Genomic DNA, 20,446 nt, shown 5'->3' with positions numbered 1-20,446 from the left:
TTGCTCTCTATGCTTCTAATGATACTTTTGATGATGAATTTTGTTTGATGGCATTAGTGTCAATACCAGAAGGGGTTGAAAATGAAGGTGAATAGCTAAGTGCTGAAACAGTGGATGAAGTTGCTGAAGCAGTGGTTACTGCAGTTGCTGGTGAACTACTGCTGGGAGAAAATTCAGAAACCCTGCTTGAACCACTGTCTGACCCCTGGTACAAAGAAAACAAAAAGGAAGAAGAAAAGAAGAAAACTGTTGAGGAAGAAGTTAGAGCTGATGAAGAAGGTGATCATCAATGTGACTGTGCCATGATGGCTGCTGCTAAGGTATCACCTCAAGTTCTTGAAAAACTGTGTTTAGACAAATGTATTATTGCATTTGCTAACATCAAAGAGGTAAATGAAAACCTTAGGAATAAAATCTTATCTGATGAAGTCAAATTTGAAAAGTCATTAAAAGAACTTCGAAACAAATTGGCTGAAAAAGATAAAGAGATCAGCAGTTTTAAAGAAGAGCAGAGCATAACCAAAACTCAACTCCAAACAATGGTAGAAAAATACCAAGTTTGCAAAAAGGGGTTGGAGTCTACCCAGATCACCTGTGAAAGATGGGTGGAGTCTTGTAAAGGGTATGAGGTTATGCTTGCAAAACAGCTTGAAAGCAATGTGAAGTTTGGAATAGGACATAGAAATATGATGAACTTGTAAACACTGCTGAAAAACAAGCTGGTTTAACTGAGATAATACCAACCAACAAAAATGGCCAAGAGGTTAAAATAACCGACAAACTTGGTAACAAAATTACTCTGGAAAGATCTGTGGGATCCTCAACTTTTGAGGAAATTGAGAAATATCAATTTAAACCCACATGGTCTGATGAGTGTGATATCCTGGAAAACTTCAAACTAATGGATTTCACAACCACTGATGGTGTAAAAGCTCCAAAAGAAAGAATCATTCCTATCAAAGATATCCCAACAGAGGTTCAAAACTCTGTTGCAAAGGAATCTGAGAAAAGGCAAAAAAGAGAAAAGATTAAAAACCTGTTTTATGATTTTTGTGAAAAGTAGAATCATCTAACAAAAGACTGTTTTCATCTTAAAGCACATGATCTAAACAAAACAAATGTTATTGTTTCTGCTGAAAGCTGCACCATCTGTGGTAAAATAACCATAAAACTAAGGAATGTGTGTATCTCAAAAACTTTGATGAAAAGAAGAAAGAGTACACTGCAAAAACATTCTTAAGTTCATCAGCATCATCTGTTAAGTTCACCAAGAAACAACCACTGTTCGTCTCAGTCCAAACAGCTGTCACAAAACAGCTGAACCAAACATCTGTTCAAAGAGATGTTCAGGTGACTGATGCACCCCCTGCCAATCAATTCAAAAGAGGTAAGGGACAACCATCATACCATAGGATCCCACATGTTTATGAGACTTACAAAAAGCCCTCTAAACCCAAAGTGAAAAGGTATCCTTTTGGTTATCAACAGATGACTGGTCAAGACCCCCAACAGTGGTTAGAGAAAAACATTCTCAAAAATGTTCAAACCCCTGAGCTAACCAATGTCCATGCATCTGTCATCAGCCCAGACACTGTTGAGACCCCATCCAAAGCCTTATTGGCTTTGGATACCTTAATGAACTAATCCTTTTACTTCATGTGCAGGGAGCTTGTGCATGCTTAGATAGTCTTTGGTATGTAGACAGTGGAGGCTCTAGGCACAAGACAGGATGTAAAGCCCTACTCAAAGATTTCAAAATCCATGGAGGGGGTGATATATCCTTTGGGAATAATAGTAAAGGGAAAGTTCTGGGGTCTGGTACAGTTCAGTCTGGAAATGTAAAATTTGAAAATGTCAATCTGATAGACAATCTGAAATTCAACCTCCTGAGTGTCTCACAAATGAGTGACAAGGGGTATGGGACATTCTTCACAAAGGAGTGTTGTAAGATTGTTGGACTAGAAATGGTTGAAAAGATTGAAGCAATAATAAAATCAGGAAAAACAAAACTTGTTGCTCAAAGAAGTGGCAATGTTTATGTTGTTGATATGTCAAGAGAGTGTCCCAGAGCTGATGTCTGTCTGTTCTCAGCTGCCTCTAACAAAGAGACAGAGCTATGGCACAAAAGACCGGGACACACAAATCTCAAGACAATCAATGAAATTTCAAAAAAATGGCTTAGTGAGAGGCTTACCACAAAAAATGTTTTCATGTCCTGAACACTGTGTTTCCTGTTTAAAAGGAAAACAACATAAAAGCTCTTTCAAGCCCATTGAAGAGTCCAAAACAACCCAGTGTTTGCAAATGCTGCACATGGATTTGTTTGGCCCAGTGCAAGTCATGAGTCTCAAAAAGAAGAGATATTGCTTGGTTATTGTTGATGACTTCTCTAGGTTTACATGGACCTTCTTTTTACACTCAAAAGATGAGACTGCAGGCATTTTGCAAGACTTTGTGACACAGGTTGAAAATCAATTTGACCTTCCAGTGAAAGTCTTCAGGAGTGACAATGGCACAGAATTCAAAAATAAGGAGTTGGATGCCTTCTGTGTGAAGAAAGGGATTGTAAGGCAGTACAGCATCCCTAGAACACCAGAGCAAAATGGGGTTGTTGAAAGGAAGAACAGAACATTGATTGAGGCTGCCAGAACCATGCTTGCAGATTCAGGTTTGCCATTAACTTTTTGGGCAGAGGCAGTAAACACTGCTTGCTATGTCCAAAACAGAGTTTTGATCAACCCTAGGCACAAAAAGACTGCTTATGAAATTCTGTATAAAATAAAGCCATTAATCTCATATTTCAAAATTTTTGGTTGCCCATGTTTCATTTTAAACTTAAAAGATTCTATCTCAAAGTTTGCAGCCAAAATTGATATGGGATACCACTTGGGATACTCAACCACTGCTAAGGCCTACAAAGTGTTCAACACACGGACCAAAGCAGTGGAAGAGACTTTGAATGTGAAGTTCAATGAACTTTCGTCAATAAAAATCCCTGCAAATCCTGCAGATCTGTTTGATCTTGAAAAATTCACTTTTGAAAATACTGCTATCAAGACTACCAGTGCAGGTCCATCAGAAGATTCATCACCAGACTATGGATATGAGATCATCATTCCTCAAAAGTCTGCTTCAATAGGGAGAGCATCAGTTGTTCAAAACAGTTGTCAAATCTCAACCACTGCTACCTCAACAGTTGTTGACCAAAGTAGCCCTTTAACCACTGCTTCCACCTCATCAAACACTGCTGACAAAAGTCCTCAAACAGTGGATCAAAGTCAGCAGGTGTCCACACCTTTACCCCTATGCCACCACCTTTTGAAGCCACTGCTGGGTCATCAAAGTCACCAGTAGTGGTTAGCTCAGATGATACACATCTGCAGCCCTCACCACTCAATGCCATTGTTCCATACCAAGGAGAGCTCATCTTCTTGAAATCTCATCCACCAGATCAAATCATTGGCAACATCAATGAAGGGGTGCTCACAAGAAGTCAATCCCAAAACATTTGTCTTTTTGCATGTTTTCTATCACTCCATCAGCCAGTCAAGTACCAAGAGGCACTGAAAGACAACAGCTGGGTAGAAGCCATGCAAGAGGAGCTCCAACAGTTTAGAAGACAACAAGTATGGGAGCTTGTTCCATTGCCAGAGGGTGTGAGTCCTATTGTCACAAAATGGGTCTTCAAAAATAAAACTGATGAAAGGGGTATTGTTGTCAAGAATAAAGCCAGGCTTGTGGTTCAAGGTTTCAGACAAGAAGAGGGCATTGACTATGATGAAACATTTGCCCCTGTAGCAAGACTTGAAGCTATCAGACTCTTTCTGGCCTTTGCTGTCAACCATAACATCAAGGTGTATCAAATGGATATCAAATGTGCATTCCTCTATGGTAAGATTCAAGAGGAGGTTTATGTTTGTCAACCTCCAGGTTTTGAGGATCCATTTAATCCAGATCATGTCTACAAGCTGAATAAAGTTTTGTATGGCTTGAAACAAGCACCAAGGGCCTGGTATGAAACTCTGTCCACCTTTTTACTTTTCCATTGGTTTCACCAGAGGCAGGATTGATAAAACACTGTTTTTAAAATAGAGAGGGAAGGATTTGATGATTGTCTAAATTTATGTGGATGACATCATTTTTGGAAGCACATGTAATAAAATGTGTGAAGAGTTTAGACAACTCATGACAGCTGAGTTTGAAATGAGTGCAATGGGTGAACTCCAGTGCTTTCTTGGTCTCCAAGTAAGGCAGCTGCAAAATGGTACTTTCATCCATCAAGGCAAATATGCCAAAGAACTTTTAAAGAAATTTGATATGGATGATTGTAAGCCATGTAGTACACCCAGTGCAACCGATAAATTGGTCATGTCTGAAGAAAAGGATGATTTGGTTGATCAGACCTTATATAGAAGCATGATTGGGTCTTTATTGTACCTAACTACATCTAGACCAGATATCATGTTTGCAACATGTGTGTGCAAGATCCTAGTCAGCCCCTAGAAAGTCAAACCTTATTGTTGTAAAAAGGATATTCAGATACCTCAAAGGTGCTCCCACAATTGGTATCTGGTATCCAGCTGATGGTAAAATTGAGCTTTCAGGTTTCTCAGATAGTGACTTTGTTGGATGTGATAAAACAAGGAAGTCCACTTCAGGAGGGTGCCAATTCCTAGGCAATTGCTTAGTGTCTTGGCAAAGAAAAAAGCAAGCAGCTGTTTCCACATCCACTGCTGAGGCATAATATATAGCTGCTGCAAGCTGTACAGCCCAACTGCTCTGGCTTCAGAATCAGTTACTGGATTTTGGTATCACTGCCTTGAAGACACCACTCATGTTGGATAGCCAGGCAGCAGAAAATATCATCAAAAATCCAGTTTCCCACTCAACCACCAAACACATCGACATCAGACATCACTTTGTGAGGGATTGCTATAAAAAAGGTTTGATTTCTCTGCATCATGTTCCAACTAAGGATCAACTGGCAGATGTGTTAACCAAAGCATTAGACACCCCTACCTTTGAAAGCTTGATCTCTAGGATTGGCATGCTAAACATGGAATAGCAGGCAAAATCCTGTTTTTATATGAATAAAAGCATTAAAATGTTTTCAGAAAATCAAAAATCCATCCTTAAAAATAGCTAAAAATGAATTTTTCATGAAAAATCCTAAAAGTCTTCCATAACCACTGATGGGTTCAAAAGTCTGCTCTACTTCAAAAGTCTGTCCACTGCTGAAAGTCATCCCCTGTTCTCATTTTCCTCTGATAAGCACTGATGTTCAAAATCAGTGTTGTATCCACTGCTGTGCTATCCACTGATAGTTAAAAGCATCCACTATTCTCCATTACCATTACAACTACTGTCTTCACCAGTTGTTTTCACAAAAAAGTACTGTTCAAAAGTACTGTCCTTCACTTCACTAGGGGATGGCATGCGGACAGTACATAGTGGTCAGACCTTTTGTAACCGCTGCCACGTCAGCATTCACTTTTCCTCCATAAAACCCCTTTTCAATCCCCAAACAGGGTTTCACTATCGAATTGAATTCTTAAAAATTCTCTTCTCAAAGCAGTTTCCATCCCATTCCATCAAATTTCTTCACAAACTCATCTTCGATCCTCATCTTCATAATGACAAAATCGAAATCATCCGCAAAATCTTCCAAAGGGGCCTCTCATAAGGCTACCTCCACAGAAATCCCACACAAATCGTCTCATAATCTTCTGGGTCTTCTCACAAAGCCCGGCACCACTGATACCTTTGATTCCATTCTTGATATGCTTAATGCAACAAAGTACAAAACTTTGTTAACTGCCGATGCACCAATTTACTTGACAACCCAAAGAGAGTTCTGGAAGAATGTAACCCTTGAAAAACAAGGTGAAACTGTCACTACCATTACCTCTTCTCTAAAGGGCAAAACTGTCAACATCACACCGCAATCCATATCAGAGGTCTTTCAGCTCGCTGATCAAGAAGGTAAAGATTCTTTCCCTAAAAATGAGTTAAAGATTGACTTCATTGAGAGAGGGTATGCAGACACAATGATGAAGAGGGATACCTTACAAAAAAGGTTTCTTCCCTCCTGCAACAAGATTTTTATTCCATACCCTTCTCATGTGTGTTTCAAATAAAACCACTTCGCTTAATGAAATACCACTGAAGATTCAAAACTTGGGATATGCTATTTTACAAAAAGAAAATTTTAACTATTCCAAGGTAATCTTCAATGATTTGGTTAAAAATGTTGAAACAAAATCATTCTTACTGTTTCCAAGATTTTTAAGTTATTATTTTGAGAAAAAATTCAGTAAGGATGATATTGCAGTAATAAACCAAGGTGAATCTCTACAAATGCACAACTTAACTGCTGAAACTTTTACAAGAATGTCAACACCTTGCAAAACACAAGCAGAGGTGCCTGAGCAGTCTTTAGCAGCAAACACTGCTCCTCAGGCATCTGCTGCTGTGCCCACTGCTCAAGGTGATCAAGGTAGCAAAACAACTGCCTTGAAACCCACACCTAAAATCACCAAAAAGCCACAGAAAAAGAAAAATCAAAAACCCCCAAACCTACCAAAAAGGCAACTCTGGAGGATGAGATACCAGAGCAACTGCCTGTGACAACACAAAAGTCACAACAAACCACTGCTGCTTCTTCCTCACAGCAGTTGGTAAAAATATCTCAAACCATACCTGAAACTCCTCCTGTCTCTTCACAAAAAGAACAGGTTGTACAAATAGGGTCACCACATCATGATGCTCTCGAAGCACTCGTTTCCATCATCCACAGCCCAATTCCCGGGGCAATTTCGCTTTCCAAACCTACCTTCACATCCCCAATTCCACCAAATACCAAACTACTGTTGAATGCAATTGATCTGAACCTTGCACAAACCAGTCCTTCTCAATCACCTGTCCGTGAGAATATACCTCAACAACAGACTGGGCCTGATGTATCAATCTTTGCTAACCCACCAACACAACCTGAGGAGGTTACACCCTTTGAGTTACAAGTAACTCTTGGTGGTAATCCAAGTGAAGCAACCACTACAAGTGTTGAACCTACAGGTTTACACTTGGATAGTGGTTACATCAATAAGACTTCCTTGGAGGCAATTCCTTCCATAACACCTCTGTTATCTACTAGTAAGTTTGTATTAACCACTGGTTCCATCAAACGATTATCAAGTGTTGAAGGAAGAAGACCCCAGTACCAAGAACAAGGGGCATCAGTTGTTGATGTTTGGAGTACACTCCCTACCTCAACATCTGATACAACCACTGCTAGTGGGAAATCAGATGATCCCATTAAATTGGGTGATGGTTTAAAGTACCAGGAATTGACGGAAAGAGTTGAAAAACTGGATACATCTGTTGTAGAAATCAAAGAAATGCTGCAACAATTGTTAACAGTTCAAATGGTACCATCCACTGCTGTTCCACCTCAAGCACCTGCTCCACCACCAGCAGATGTTACAAATGAGCTCTGGAATCTCTTTCAACCATTTCTCCACCAACAACAACAGATGGCTGAGCAGCAGCATGAAAAACATGTTCAAGAGCTCAGAGAAGCAATGGAGTCTAGTTTCAAAACCACACAAGCAGACATCAAGGCTCTAAAAACGCATTTGTTGGCAACCACTGGCACTGCTCCTCCATCAGTTCTTTATATTGATGAAATCCCCTCAGATAATGCCAAAAAGGGGGAGAAAATTAAGGACTGGATAAAGAAAGGGATTGATAATGGGGTGTATCTTGATCCCGAAAAGGATGCAATGCTCAGAAACATTCCTTTGCCAGATGGTAGCAAAAAGGTTGATGTTACCCAGAATGCACTTGATGATGGTGTCATAAGTGTAAAAAGGGATAGAGCGGCAAAGGATTTATCAAGGTGGAATGAGGAGAAGAGAGCTTTCATGGAGCTGAATGAGCAGGGTTGTTCTGGTGAAAAGGATGATCAAAATCCTGTTCCAAAAAGAAATCTTACTAGAAAAGTAAGGAAACCCAAATCCACACCATCCAGCCTTCCTAAGCATACTTCAAAACCACCATCCAAAAGCCACCAAGATCAAGCCTCCACCCAAACAGTTGCTGAAACTTCTATTGTTCCAACATCTGCTGGTACTTCAGTTGTTACAACAATTGCTCTCACTTCAAAACACACCACTACCACTGCCTTATCACCATCAAAAACAACATCTCCACCATCATTTCCTGCCTTAAAGCAGAAGACAGCAGATGTTAAAACATCTGTTGTAATGGCAACAGTGGTTGAAACAACAGTTGCTTCAACAACTGTTATTCAGTCACAAACCACTGCCACTCAAATCACCTCCACTGTTCCACCCAAAACATCATCTGCCTCTCCTAAAATGAAAAGGAGAAGGATTATCATAGCAGATGATGATTCTCCCTCACCACCATCAACAGCTTCAAAATCCTAAGCACTTGTCACAATTCCAAAACCCATTCCTCTCTCTTCAACTCAAATTCAGAAGCCATTACCTCTTGCAGGTGTTGTGTTTCCTTTAGAACTCATAGCAGTTAGAGATGAAATCAAATCTTTCTACTATGAGGATAACCCTGCCAAAAGGAGCTTGCCTTCAGTAAAAGGATATCCTAGGCCAAACAACATTGAAGAATATTTAGAAATTAAAGCCTAGCAAGCAGAGGATATCGCTAACAAAAATAAACAAGGGAAATCTGATAGGGAATTTCAGCAAAACTATCAGTTTCTTCTCACACAGGTCAGATCAATGGAGCAATTTGCCAAAAATGTTAGTCAACAAATTTCAGAAAGGGCTGATGAGACCCTGAGAAAAGACTACATTGAAAATATCATGACCTACAAGAAATACAAGGGGGAGAAACACATGTACAAACACCGGACCATTCCTGAGCTTGAAAAAGAAGTAGCCAGGATTCATGAAATGATAAAAAATAAAGTCCAGCAAACTCCTCCTGAAAAATTCAAATAATTTGAAGCTGAAAAGGCATTAGAGTTGAAAAGAATGAAAGAGGAGCTTATCACAGCTGATTATGGGTCAAGGAACTCTGTGTCAAAGTGGGGAGACGCTAGGGTCAGGGCCACCTATAAAAGGTTGGAGGAACTTAGGAAGAAAGATCCAACAGCTCCACAAAAGCCTGACTACTCCAAAGCAGAGGTCTCGAAAAGACCACCAAAGCTGCAAGCCAAAAGAACCACTGCTCCTACTGGTGCTACCATCTACAAAAGAAGGAGTCAAAACCGGTTGGATGCTGAAACATTTCAAGATCTAATTGCTAGTAATGACCTTGTAAAAGAGAGCATTATGTTAATGGTGAAAGAAGAATCTGAACTGGAACAATCTGCAAGTACTGCTCAGTCAGTCATGAATAGGCCAGCATCACCAAATACCTCATCAAATAAAATCTCCCAAGAAACCCACCAGGCTCAAAAGTACTAAAGTGGAAAATTGATAAACAGACCCACGTATTGACAGTGTTCAAGTCTAGTGGAGAAGTAAAGAAATTAACAAGGGAACAAGCTCTTGGCCAGAGTCTTGAAGATTTGCAGGATCTCCTTGATCTTCCACTTAGCAGGGATGAGGATGATACAGATGCATTAACCTTTGAATTACAACTCAAAGGACAAATAAGGGAACTGCTGATGAGGCAATAAAGATCTACAATAATGGAGAGTTTTGGCATTATCTGTTCCAGGGGAGATTGTTGGGATTGAACCCTACCAAAGGAACAGATAATGAAAGCCAAAACTGGATCAGAGCAGTGGATCCAGAATAAGCAGATGTTTGGTTGCAAGTCTCTCCCCTTGAAAGTGGTTTCAACATCTGCTGACCTCCTATCTGCTGATCATGCAAACTGCTAACCTACAACTGCTGATCAAGTCAAAGTCTGCTGAAGAACTAAAGCTCTGCTGCTCAATCTAATGCCTTGTTTCAAGCACTGCTGATCATGACAAGTACTGCTGAGTTCACAGCAGTGGAAGGATGCAGCAGCTGTTTATGTTTACTTAATGTAATGAATTGTAACATCAGTAGTTAGTACAGTAGTGTTTGTGTAGGTCAGTTGTTAAGAGTTTGTTAGGAGGTTAGATGTCACTTTCATGGTGACGTCAGCTTTGATGCTCAATAGTTTGCTAGTGCCTATAAATAGAACAGTGCTCTGTACTGTTCTGTTTAGCTCTTTCACCATCATTCTTCCTGCACGAACAAATACTGAGCTCGGGCTGAAGGGGAGTTTGCAAATCATACATGCATTGTAATCAAAGTTTGAAATAAATTTAATCATTTGATTCTGTGTTGAAAATGTATGATTGAAAGCATTTCTTCTGTTTGATTGTGAAAAGTTTTCTTCCATTTAATTTCCGCTGCACTACTCTTTCATTGTTCATTTAAATTCAAACACAAATCACAATCAATCCAAACTCAGATCCTAACAATTAGCTTGTGGGTGGACTGGTGTTGATGTTATCATCTTAATCCCCCAGCTGTCACAAAAGTTAGTAGTTCTACTCCCAATAAATTGGGATCCATTATCACATACAATTTCAGAAGGGATACCAAATCTAGTAATAATATTTCTTTTGATAAAGGATATCACTTCTTTCTCTCTGACTTGAGCAAAGGCTTCAGCCTCTATCCACTTTGAAAAATAGTCAGTCATGGCAAGCATGAATACTTTACCACCAGGTGCCTTGGGAAGTTTACCAACTATATCCATTCCCCATCTCATAAATGGCCAAGAGGAGGATATAGGATGCAAAAGTTCTGCTGGTTGGTGAAGGATATTACTATGTCATTGACAAGGATCATACTTCTTAGCATAATCCATAGCGTCCTTCTTCATCGTAGGCCAATAGTATCCTGTCCTCAGGATCCTTGAGAATAATGCCATGCCCCCAGTGTGGTTTCCACAATCTCCTTCATGAAAATCCTTTAAAACTTCTTGGATTTCAGGATCCTCGATACATCTTAGATATGGTCCTGCAAGAGATCGTTTATATAATATGTTATTCAATATTGTAAATTGAGATACCTTAATTTTGAAAGCCCTGGGGTTTTCTCCTGTAGGAATCTTTCCATGTTGTATGTATCTCATGATTGGAAGGATCCATGATCCTGAATGAGATTGAGTATCCTCACTAGGGATGATTGCAGAATCCTCTCCTATATTCCATGACTTCATGGTCCTCGATAGCATGATTCAGGATATGGATGATAGGGATTTTGATATCCTCTGGGATCTTCAAGGATGATCCTAAATTGGCCAGTGCATCAGCTTCTGTATTCTCTTATCTTGGTACCTGTGTCAAACTAAAGGAAACAAAAGAGAGTGCCAATTCTTTGACTATCTCTAAATATTTGATTAGTTTCTCACCTTTAACAGCATAGGATCCATTAAAGTGATTAGTGATTAATAATGAATCTACATGTACCTCAAGACACCTGATCCTCATATGCTTGGCAATTTGCAAACCAGCTATCAAGGCTTCATATTCAGCCTTATTGTTTGTAGTTTGGAACTCACAAGCTATAGAGTGGGGTATTATGTCCCCCTGTGGCGATTTTAGTAGTATTCCAAGCCCTGTTCCTTTGACATTAGAGGCTCCATCAATGAAGAGTATCCAAGGATCCTTAGTTTCTTCAAGCTGTTGGACTTCTAACTCAGCTTCCTTTTGCAAGTCACTACTGAAATCTGCCACAAAGTCAGCTAAAGCCTGGGATTTAATGGCGGTTCTAGGCTCATATCTCATATCACAAGCACTAAGCTTCACTGCCCACTTAGCCATCCTTCCTGACATTTCAGGTTTCCTGAGAACATTCTTAATTGGGAAGTTAGTCTTAACGATAATGGTATGAGTTTCAAAATAATGTCTTAATTTAGTAGACGCCATAATTAAAGCCAGAATAAGTTTTTCTAAATGTGAATACCTGGATTCAGCATCAAGCAAACTCTTACTTACATAATAAACAGGATGTTGTGTACCTTGGTGATCCTTAACAAGGACCGCACTTACTGCTTTTGAGGATACAACTAGGTATAAGGATAATATATCCCCCTTTTTCTGGTTTCATCAAAGCGGGGGCTGAGGACAGGTAATCCTTAAGAGCTTTGAGGGTACCTTCATGCTTCTCAGTCCATTTAAATATCTTGTTCTTCCTCAGGATGTCATAGAATTCCTTGCACTTTTCTGAGGATTTGGATATGAACCTGTTTAAGGCTGCGACCCTGCCTGTCAATCTTTGCACATCCTTAGCATTGGCAGGTGATTTGATGTTCACAATAGCCTTAATCTGCTCTGGACTTGCTTCAATGCTCCTCTTAGTCACCATATAGCCTAGGAATTTACCTGCTTTAACACCAAAATGACACTTGGCAGGATTTAGTTTCATATTGTATTTGTCAAGGATATTGAATGCTTCCTCCAAGTCTTTAAGGTGATCCTCAGCTTTTTTAGACTTAACCACCATGTCATCTATATAGACTTCCATAGTGTGTCCAATTTGATCCTTGAACATCATGTTGACTAGCCTTTGGTAAGTTGCACCTGCATTTCTTAGTCCAAATGGCATAGCAATATAACAATAAGTACCAGTTGGGGTCATAAAGGCTATATCCTCTTGATCAGATGGTTCCATCTGAATTTGTTGAAATCCAGATAAAAAATCCATAAAAGTTAACAGTTCATGACCCGCGGTAGCATCCACCATGGAGTCAATGTGGGGCAATGGGAAAGGATCCTTGGGACATGCCTTATTTGTAACACCCTGAAAACGGGTTTGGTAATCAAACCACGTTAATACTAAAGGACAGGTAAAATACAGTTAGTGGTAAAACTTACCCGGTAAATATTAGGATTCAAATAAATAAACCTAATATTAAATAAAAGTTTAGCAAATCCTTTTGAGGAAAATTAAGTGAATAAAAGGCCCGAATTAACGGGACTTAAAACAGACTGGGTCATAATTTTCCCCGAACCTATTATGTTAACTAGGAATGTCTAACCTAGTAAATAAGAGGGAATATTGTTTAAACTAAAGGAGTTGTGATCTATTTGATAACTGACCAAACACGAGGGGCTAAAGATGGATAAAATGAAAGCTTAATTATAAACAAAAAAAATAAAACCCACACACACAGGGCGTGCGTAGGATCGACCAGAAGAAAGCTCCATGGGAGCCCAACCCTAGTTCTTGCTAAATCTCTCAAATTGAAGGTCCAAATCAGTTCCAAATCAAAATCCGAGCACGAATTAGTGATCTCCACTGAAAAAGGAGTCAAAAGGTATGTAAATTTCATGAGAAATCTCTAGTTGAATTTCTGAGTAAACCTAGAGAATTCAAAAATTGTTGATGCATGCTTGTTATATGGATAGAATAGGAACATAGTAGTGTCTAGGAGTAAACCCTAGACAAGTATATGTTGAAATCATGCTTAGCTCAAGATTTTGTTGATACTAAATTCATGTATCAGATGTTTTTAGGGTTTTGATTGCAAAAAAAAATAGTTTTATGATGTCAAGAACAAGCTTAAACTGAAAGCTGAATTCAAACGATTCTTGATCAGAATTTACAGCCGATTTGTATTGGCTGTAACCTGGACAAAACCTAATAAAATCATGTGTTTCTTGAGTCTAAAATGTAATTCCAGGAAATATCTTTAAAACCCCACTGGAATCGCATTTTTTCGACGAAAATTGAGCGTTTTATGAATTTTTCCGTATCAAAGGTTCAAGCTGCGTTTTCTGGCAGAATTTCCAGCCCATTACGAATGTCATAACTCAATTTAGGGATTGAGTTATGATCTCAAATTTGTACTGTAGAAAGTTTTAAGTTATTAGAAAAATCGCCAATTGGAATTTCGTCAATCAGATAAACGAGGAATTTTAAATGAATTTTTCCGTAAGCTGCAGTCAGAAGTGACGAATCTGATTGCAGCTTAGTTAATGAATTTTTACGAATTTTTGGTAAAGAGTTAGATCTTGAAATTTTAACACAAGCTCTAACCCTCCGAGTGGTACACCACATAAAAAAATCATAATTTTTGAAGACTTGCAAACAGGTTAAACAGGTCAACAAAAACAGCCTATTTTCAGTGATACGAAACTTGATTGTTGATGTTATAGATTATGCCCACAATGTTCAAATGTTGAAACTATGAATGAAATGCGTAATTTCCTAATTGATTCAATTAGGGGTGATACGTGATAATACGGAATCTAATCATAATGTAGAATTTAGTTCATTTCACGTATCATATGATTAGATGTAGTTAACAAGTAGAAAGTTAAAATTAACCAATGACGAAGTCGAATAATGATTTCGACATAAAAAATACGTAAGGTGGAATAGTCGTATTAGTTAATGACTAATCTAACCACCTTGTGAATGATGATGTTAGTTTGACGCTAAACGAGCTAGGTGGAAGCTTGAGGACGAATCGAGTCAAACAAATCAATAAGGAAAAGTAAGGCATAGTTTAGATGCGAGGTAAGTAAAGCTTACACCTTTATCGTAAGATATGTATTTATTTATAGATTATAAATACGACCAGGTTATATTCAAAATATGATTTTGACACGAAAAGATACGGGTTGGAACGTATCAAAAGACGAAAAACCATGTTTAATGGTAAAAATGGGTGAAATGGTAATTTGGTCATGGGATGACATAAATAAAAATGAGTTTTTGAATGGCTACTTTCTAAGTAAGCTTAAATGAATAAAAAGGGTAAAATGGTGATCTAGTCAAATATAAGCGCGAAATGTTTGGTCGTTTAGACCAAACGGGTCAAATGGTAATGTTGATACCATTTAACAATTAACGACTAATAAGTGTTTGTGGAGTTTTATGCACACAGGATAAATCGGCCTATGAATTAGTGATGCTATGAATTAGCGATTATTGAGACAAGGTATTAAACTGGGTCAATATGTTGATCCGAACCAGGCCAGGTACGCATATTGTGGGTTATAGATAAGTATACAGTAGATTGTGCATAACCAAGGGGAAAGATTTAAACTTAAAAGGTTTAAATCTTCGAAATAGGTCAAAATGAATTGCGCGCGTAACTTTGGTGATTGCTGGCGTAATGCACAAAAGTTATGAATCCAAGTTAGAGGTTTTGAGTGAAATACTTGGTATAGGCTTTATGATAAATTGGAAACAAATTTGGAGGTTTTAAACACAAACGGGTCAAGATGTTAATTTTGAACAATAAGCCGAATACTTAGAAATCTAGAATTTTATTAGTTTGAATGTCGAATTTTAACTCCATATGATGGAGAATTAAATTACGAACGCGTAGGAAAAAAAGAATCACGCAAAACGGATAAGTAGAATGAAAGTTATGGCATTTTAAAGTCCGTTTTTGGATTAAAACCATAGCTGGGCGAAAATTGCAGGTTGCAGCAACAATCCTGCTGGAAAATGCTATCCCTCGCGCCACGCGACAGGATCTCTTAGATCCGGCGCGACACGCGAGAGCCGTCGCGACACGCGACAGAGTGAAGGGTGTCTGGCGCGACACGCGACAGGACCAAATCTGAAATTTTATTTTATTTTTCATGATTCGATGCGGGAACTTGTTTATACGCGTTATATCAATGTCAAAACTAACATTTTAAGTGGTTTTGACTTTAGGTAATGTTGGGAATGTCCCGGATGAAGATCAAGCTCATTGAAGAACCGGACACGATCAAGATACAAGCTTCCGCACATGGTTACGTCGTCATTTAAAAACGACGAATTTATACATATTGTATTGTATTGTTTCAAATCCGAAAATGTTTTAATTTAACCGTATTTTTCGATGTATATGTAATTATAATTACATGTTTATTTACGTAAATAATACGAAAACCCTAAAATAATAGTAAGGGTGTTACAAGTTGGTAATCAAAGCTCAAGGTTTAAAGAGTAAGTGTGTTCGGTTCGAAGCTTGATGGCAAATCCGGTAAGTACATGTATGTTAATAGTTTAGTAGGATTAAAGTGTTGTGAACAACACAAAGGGTATCATGTAATACACGTTACACCAACGAAAATGATTAGCATAGTTAACGAAATCACGTGCAGTAAAAAAAAAAAACCTTGTATTACAATACATGCATTTATTAATGTCGAAATTACTAACTGTTGTAAATGTTTTAGTTGAAGGACACTCGCATATGAAGATAGGGAGAGTTTAACAAATCGCGGACTTGATAGAGGAACGGTCCAAAGAGTATGCTCATCGAGGACCTAAATCGCGTGGCGGTCGCGAACAAGGCTAGTGGCAAGAGAAGCCCGTTAGGGCAAGCATTACCAGGTGCACATTTTAAATTTAATTGCACAAATAGTAATATGCAACAAATACGTAGATATTGAAAGTTGCATATGTAGATTAAAAACTTGGAAAAACCCGGATAGAAAAATCTATCCGGGATATTGTTTCCAAGAGAAATAAATAGAGGTGTTACTTACATGGGGCGTGATGTGAAAGTTATAAAAGGGTCATGTATGTCATGTGTTGATCGCCTACTCTGGCCAAGTAGGTAGTGAACACATGATACCATGAACTTTTTATGATGGACACGCTTACACCCGATGTAGTAAGGACAGGGTGAGTGGGACAAATTAAAAGTACCGAAATGAATCAGATAAGTAAAATATTTGATCATAATGTAAACGCACAGCCGAGTGACAGAAGCGTATTATATTAGGATAATGAGCCCGAGAGAAGGGACAAAGAAACATGTAAAATGATTAAGGTACGCATTGGGAGGGGGTGTACTTACACTCGAACCCGGAGAATGTAAACATGTAAAACGATTAAGGTACGCATTGGGAGGGGGTGTACTTACACTCGAACCCGGAGAATGCAAACATGTAAAACGATTAAGATATACACTGGGAGGGGGTGTACTTACACTCGAACCCGGAGAATGCAAACATGTAAAATGATGTAGACATGTATTGGGAGGGGGTGTACTTACACTCGAAGCCAAAGAATATAAACATGTAGAATGATCAAGATATGCATTGGGGGGGAGTGTACTTACACTCGAACCCGGAAAATGCGAATATGTCTCTAAGCGGGTCGTTTTTGTAAAACGTCAAACTTGAGGACAAAGTCGGAATAAAAAAAAATGAAACTAGGTCTTAATGCATACCGGGAGGGTTGCAATAATAATGACTTCGGTAAAACACCCGGTTGATGGGTAAGAATTAAATACATGCGTAGACCAAGAAACGGGAACTCGGATGGAAAGTTAAAAGACTCGGGTTTTGGGTCATAACTAAAAGATGATAAGATAATGTAAATAGAAACTGTGAATAAATTATGTTCAACTATTTTAAAGTTAAACGGGTCGAATATAATATCATGCCGGACGACATGAGTAAACGCAAGCGGGATAATAGTAGCGTTAAAAGTAAAAGAATAATGAGCCCGGTAATGGGACATAATCAAATACGAATGTATGTAAACTGGATAAGGGTGAGCATAAGATAAACCGACGCATAAATGACTTGAGAAGTCATAAAGTCAAAAAAAATCCGAAAGGAAACGAATGTAGCCTTAGACTACGGTCAAGGTCAAAGAAAATACCAAGGCGAAAATAAATGATTTTAAACAAAAACAGGATGCCTAGATACCAAACATGTATTTTAAGAATTACATGAGTAAGGAATGATCTACATGATCAACCTAACCTTTGGGGTTATAAACAATGGAAAGGTCTACGAGACTAAAACGACCCACGAGTCATAACTAGAAAGAAATAGATTATAGGGACCTCGCCTTAAAGAGGTGAAGGTCTAATAAAATACCCATAGGCTAAGTGATAAAACCTATGGGTTAATAAGACAAAGCGATGGAATAAATGGAGAATCCTCGCATAAGTCAAAGACTGAAAAAGAATAAATTTTGGACTGCCAATATCCCGGTATGGATAATTGACAAAGGTTAAAGAGAAGACGCTAAATTAAAACTTCGGTTTTGGTAAGAAATAACGTTTCTACCAAAAAAAAAAAAAAGAATTCTGATAGGAATTTAAATAGTAAGCATGAAAGATACAAGTCTTGACACTGATAGGCGCAAGACGATATATTCGAAAAGTGATATTTTCGAAAATGAAAGGTTGATATAAATTAAACATGATGTGACACGATCACGGTCAAGAAATGCAATGTGAAGTAGAATCACATTATAACCAAGCGAGCGGTAGAAAGTAACTGGACTAATAAGTCTAGTTAGTGAGACCGGTTAAGGTCAGCAATTCAAATCAAGAAATTTAGTTTGTTGTAAGCAGTGGATTCGGTATAACTGAATCGAATAAATAAATTTGAAAACAAAAGAACTGGTTGCTAAAAGTGAAGGATTTCACTAAAGACCCTTAAATGGGACAAAGTAACGGATTCATAAAGAATTCGATAGTATATGAAAGCGATGGATATCGCTAAGTTAACTAAACTAGTGGAAATAACGAGATTACGTTATTTCAAGTTGCATTATGTCGTAAGAGATACGTAGACAATAAGTAACCAAAAAGATGTTACCATACTTTTTGGTGAGATTATTATATGCGAGTAATGCTCAAGTGATCACCGAAAGCTAATGTTCAGATGATCTAAACTAATAAAGTATGTGAGAAAGGTTTCTGGGACGAAACCTCTTTAAGGGGGGTAGACTTGTAACACCCCGAAAACGGGTTTGGTAATCAAACCACGTTAATACTAAAGGACGGGTAAAATACAGTTAGTGGTAAAATTTACCCGGTAAATATTAGGATTCAAATAAATAAACCTAATATTAAATAAAAGTTGAGCAAATCCTTTTGAGGAAAATAAAGTGAATAAAAGGCCCGAATTAACGGGACTTAAAACAGACTGGGTCATAATTTTCCCCGAACCTATTATGTTAACTAGGAATGTCTAACCTAGTAAATAAGAGGGAATATTGTTTAAACTAAAGGAGTTGTGATCTATTTGATAACTAACCAAACACAAGGGGCCAAAGATGGATAAAATGAAAGCTTAATTATAAACAAAAAAATAAATAAAACCCACACACACAGGGCGTGCGTAGGATCGACCAGAAGAAAGCTCCATGGGAGCCCAACCCTAGTTTTTGCTAAATCTCTCAAATTGAAGGTCCAAATCAGTTCCAAATCAAAATCCGAGCACGAATTAGTGATCTCCACTGAAAAAGGAGTCAAAAGGTATGTAAATTTCATGAGAAATCTCTAGTTGAATTTCTGAGTAAACCTAGAGAATTCAAAAATTGTTGATGCATGCTTGTTATATGGATAGAATAGGAACATAGTAGTGTCTAGGAGTAAACCCTAGACAAGTATATGTTGAAATCATGCTTAGCTCAAGATTTTGTTGATACTAAATTCATGTATGAGATGTTTTTAGGGTTTTTATTGCAAAAAAATAGTGTTATGATGTCAAGAACAAGCTTAAACTGAAAGCTGAATTCAAACGATTCTTGATCAGAATTTACAGCCGACTTATATTGGCTGTAACCTGGACAAAACCTGATAAAATCATGTGTTTCTTGAGTCTAAAATGTAATTCCAGGAAATATCTTTAAAACCCCACTGGAATCGCATTTTTTCGACGAAAATTTAGCGTTTTATGAATTTTTCCGTATCAAAGGTTCAAGCTGCGTGTTCTGACAGAATTTGCAGCCCATTACGAATGTCATAACTCAATCTAGGAATTGAGTTATGATCTCAAATTTGTACTGTAGAAAGTTTTAAATTATTAGAAAAATCGCCAGTTGGAATTTCGTCAATCGGATAAACGAGGAATTTTAAATGAATTTTTCCGTAAGCTGCAGTCAGAAGTGATGAATCTGATTGCAGCTTAGTTAATGAATTTTTACGAATTTTTGGTAAAGTGTTACATGTTGAAATTTTAACACAAGGTCTAACCCTCCGAGTGGTACACCACATGAAAAAGTCATAATTTTTGAAGACTTGCAAACAGGTTAAACAGGTCAACAAAAATAGCCTATTTTCAGTGATATGAAACTTGATTGTTGATGTTATAGATTATGCCCACAATGTTCATATGTTGAAACTATGAATGAAACGCGTAATTTCCTAATTGATTCAATTAGGGGTGATACGTGATAATACGGAATCTCATCATAATGTAGAATTTAGTTAATTTCACGTATCATATGATTAGAGGTAGTTAACTAGTAGAAAGTTAAAATTAACCAATGACGAAATCGAATAATGATTTCGACATAGAAAATACGTAAGGTGGAATAGTCGTATTAGTTAATGACTAATCTAACCACTTTGTGAATGATGATGTTAGTTTGACGCTAAACGAGCTAGGTGGAAGCTTGAGGACGAAGCGGGTCAAACAAATCAATAAGGAAAAGTAAGGCATAGTTTGGATGCGAGGTAAGTAAAGCTTACACCTTTATCGTAAGATATG

Source organism: Helianthus annuus, chromosome 16, assembly GCF_002127325.2.
Source record: "Helianthus annuus cultivar XRQ/B chromosome 16, HanXRQr2.0-SUNRISE, whole genome shotgun sequence".
NCBI lineage: Eukaryota > Viridiplantae > Streptophyta > Magnoliopsida > Asterales > Asteraceae > Helianthus > Helianthus annuus.
Note: the sequence above shows the minus strand (reverse complement) of the source record.